The sequence below is a fragment of the Conger conger genome, chromosome 1 (genome assembly GCF_963514075.1).
Source record: "Conger conger chromosome 1, fConCon1.1, whole genome shotgun sequence".
Lineage (NCBI taxonomy): Eukaryota > Metazoa > Chordata > Actinopteri > Anguilliformes > Congridae > Conger > Conger conger.
In genome coordinates, this window is record NC_083760.1 from 85,300,151 (window position 1) to 85,304,417 (window position 4,267).

Here is a 4,267-nt window from a genome sequence, read left to right on the forward strand (position 1 = left end):
TGTTTTTGGTCTTTAATTATTGGTGAGTACCTAATTTTGGGAATTTTGTTTTATTATAAGCACATACAACATGTACCGAGCATTGTATCCATGGAAGGTGATGTTAATCTTATCACAATAAGAACACTGTCACTTATTAAATTCCTGTAGTCACACCATAATGTTGCCAAAAAAATGTATCACCGGTGACAGCTATAAGTAATACAGTTGTGTTAAAAAAAATAGCGGTACCACATCAGTAAGCTGATAAACCATTTTTATTAGTAGTAGTGATATTTCTGCATGGCAAATAATGTTCTTGTAGATGTAGTAGTGTAATAGAAGAACAACAGACCCAACTGTCATGACATGCATGTTGCTTGTCCTGAGTAATTGACTCATTCATTGAAAGGGGCGTGTTCTAAATAATAGCAGTGTGGAGTTTAATGAGATAATTCATTCATTCTGTGAAAAAAACATGTGTCATTAATTGTACTTTATTAAGGAAGACGGGCCGCAAATGTTTCACGCATTGTTATAAAATATATTTCCTTCTGAATTGCAAAGTAAAATGGCTGTTCCAAACATTGTACCAAAACGTAATTTCATTAAAAAGTTGATTGGAGAGGGGAAAATGTATAAAGAAGTTCAGAAAATGATAGGCTACTCAGTTAAAATGGCAACAAAAACCTGAAACAGAAGAAAATGAGCAACTACTGTTGAAAAGGATCGAAGAATGGTCAGAATGGCAAAGATGCAGACATTCATCAGCTCCAGAATGATCAAAGATGATCTAAAATGACCTGTAAGTGCTGCTACAGTCAGAAGACATTTGATCAAAGCTAAGCTATCAGCAAGAAGCCCCCGTTAAGCACCATTGTTGAAAAAATGCCATGTGCCGAATCAGTTCAAATTTGCCAAGAAACACATCGATTGGCCCAAAGAGAAATAGCGTAACATTCTGTGGACTGATGAGAGTAAAATTGTTCTTTTCGAGTCAAGTGGTCATCGACAGTATATCAGACGACCCACGGATACTGAATTCAAGCCACAGTGTACTGTGAAGACAGTGAAGCATGGTGGTGCAAAAATCATGGTCTGGGGATGTTTCTCATACTACGGTGTTGGGTTCGTATACCAGGTATCATGGATCAGCTTGTATACATCAAAATACCTGAAGAGATTATGTTGCCATATGCCGAAGAGAAAATGCCCATGAAATGGATGTTTCAGTCCCCCGTCCTCAACCCCATTGAAAACTTTTGGGGTGACATAAAGAATGCAGTTTCTAAAGCAAAACCCAAAGATTCACAGGAACTGTGAATGTAGTTTGTTCATCCTGGGCCTAGATGTGTAATGTTTCCACTACATTTCAAATATGGAACTAAAAGCTATTAAAAAATAGTACTTTTTTAAAGCACTGCTATTTATTTGAACACAACTGTACATACATATTATTACATATTATGTAATACATGACTGGAAACAGAGGCTGAGGGAGGTGAACGCTGACACTACTAGAGAAAACAGGATAAAAGAGGGATTCGTTTGGGGAAGAACTCAGTCCGTCTTGTCTGTCTTATCTGTCTGTCTGTTTTGGAAATGCATGAGAAACTATATATAAGTGTTCTGCGCAGACCAGCTCGGGTTCTTGTATGTTACTCTTGAGTCATATACAATAAACCCAATTGCATCACACTCTGTTCCTGTTATGTATATTTTAAGAAGAAGTGTTCCACAAGTGTGTAGAGAACCCACAGGTTATCAGGCCCTGCCATGTAATGTTTACCATGTGCAAAAGCTTTTAAAATATTTTAATATTTTATTTCATTTTTTTAAACAACATTAACACATTTCATATTTTGTCATTGGATGTCACTGTTTTCTATGAGAAACAAGCTATACATTTTGTTAGGGGTTCCATGGCACAGGACAACAATCCATTTCCAGAGGTGACTCACCTGGGTTTGAAAATGACACCCTTTAATCCTTGCCAGGGCGAACCATCATTCTGCCTTTTGTGGCAACATGCTCTCTAGGTGTTTTCGCAGATAGTTTTATTTCATTGTTTCTGGGATAGAATAGAAACAAAAGAAAACGAGCAAACAAAATATTGGACATGGCGGACACTTGTAACTAGATATGACGTGCAGTACCCTTCCCTCCGTCGTATATCTGCTTTCCCTGTAACTAGATACGATGTGCGGTACCCTTCTCTCCGTTGTCTATTCGCTTTACCTTTAACTAGTTATGACATGCTGTAATAATAAACTAAACTAAAGCCTGACAAAATAGCCTGGTTGTTGTAAACTCTTTCTCAAGTAGCCTAACACGCACTATGCAACTTTTTGTGGAAAGAAAATGGTTTCACGTTTCGCACTTTCCTTCCCACAGTGATGTCTGCAAGGCAGCTTTTTCAGCTCCGCTAACCATAGAATTATGTGTACATATTAGTACACTTTTCTTTAATGTATTTTTATGAAATGTATCTGTATTAATTTTACCGAGCTAGCTAGCTCAGTAACATCGCGCCGAAACTAACCCGTCGTGATTAGGTTGGGCTCGAGGAATGCATTGGCACATCATAGGAGACGTTGTTATCTGGAATCTCACTCGTGGGTGACAGCAATAGCCTATAGCTATGTTTTCCCTGTCCTTGCAGAGAGCCAGAAGTAGGTGTCACAAGCCTGAAACCAAGGGATAAGGTGGCCATGCTGCAAATCTTCTAATAAAGCTATACATGTAATGTAAACTGATAGCAACGAAGCCTAATGCTGCGTTACACACGGCCTGTAGCGTGTAGCATAGCCTCTAGCATGTTATGCTGCATTATGCATGGTCTGTAGCATGTAGCACAGCCTGTAGCATATTATGCTGCATTACACACGGCCTGTAGCATAGTGGTTAAGGTACATGACTGGGACCCGCAAGGTCAGTGGTTCGATACCCAGTGTAGCCACAATAAAATCCACAAGGCCCTTAACCCTGCATTGTTCGAGGGGAGGATTGTCTCCTGCTTAGTCTAATCAACTCTACGTTGCTCTGAATAAGAGCGTCTGGCAAATGCCATTAATGTAAGGATTACGGAAATGAAACCCATCACCCATCTTAATTTACATCACATTACATTATTGGCATTTGGCAGACCATCCAGAGCGACGTACAAGAAAGTGCAAACCCATAACCAGGGATAAGTGCGCTGAAAGACCCTAGAGGGAAGTACAATTTCAATTGCTACACGTACAACAAAGATATATATATATATTTAAGAATATTCATTAATGGAATAATAAAATAACAAAACACGCTTTACAACCGTGCCCATTTCCTATATTCAAAGCATCATGTCCTGGATATATTTGACAAAAAGCCACATACACATGAGCGCCACATACACATGAGCACTTCCTCTTTTGGGTGGGTTTGTTCTGGTGCTCGGCAGACTGAGGGTCAGTATGCAGTGGAGAGAGACTGGATGTTCTTCTGTTCTACAGTAAGTATATTTCCACTGGAGAGAGACTGGATGTTCTTCTGTTCTACAGTAAGTATATTTCCACTGGAGAGAGACTGGATGTTCTTCTGTTCTACAGTAAGTATATTTCCACTTGAGAGAGACTGGATGTTCTTCTGTTCTACAGTAAGTATATTTCCACTGGAGAGAGACTGGATGTTCTTCTGTCCTACAGTAAGTATATTTCCACTGGAGAGAGACTGGATGTTCTTCTGTTCTACAGTAAGTATATTTCCACTGGAGAGAGACTGGATGTTCTTCTGTCCTACAGTAAGTATATTTCCACTGGAGAGAGACTGGATGTTCTTCTGTCCTACAGTAAGTATATTTCCACTGGAGAGAGACTGGATGTTCTTCTGTTCTACAGTAAGTATATTTCCACTGGAGAGAGACTGGACATTCTTCTGTTCTACGAGTATATTTCCACTGGAGAGAGACTGGATATTTTTCTGTTCTACAGATAAGTACACTTCCACCTGAGTAATGCTCGACTCAGTTAAACTACAGATTATCTTCAGGCAGCCACTTTCATGAGCATTTAATGAAACAGAACTTTAGTGAAGCTCATTCATCCTCCCAATAAGGGAAGTGTAGTGTTTATCATTTATTCTGAGGATAGATTGTGTCTGTGAATGATTTTGTTTTTGTATAATGTTTGAGTATCTATTAAAATATTTTTTTACAAGCAGTATAATGTAAATTTAAGAATGAATGCGTATTACAGGCTATCCTTGGTAATATTGTTTTAATAACAATCTCCAATTGAATCTTTAGATT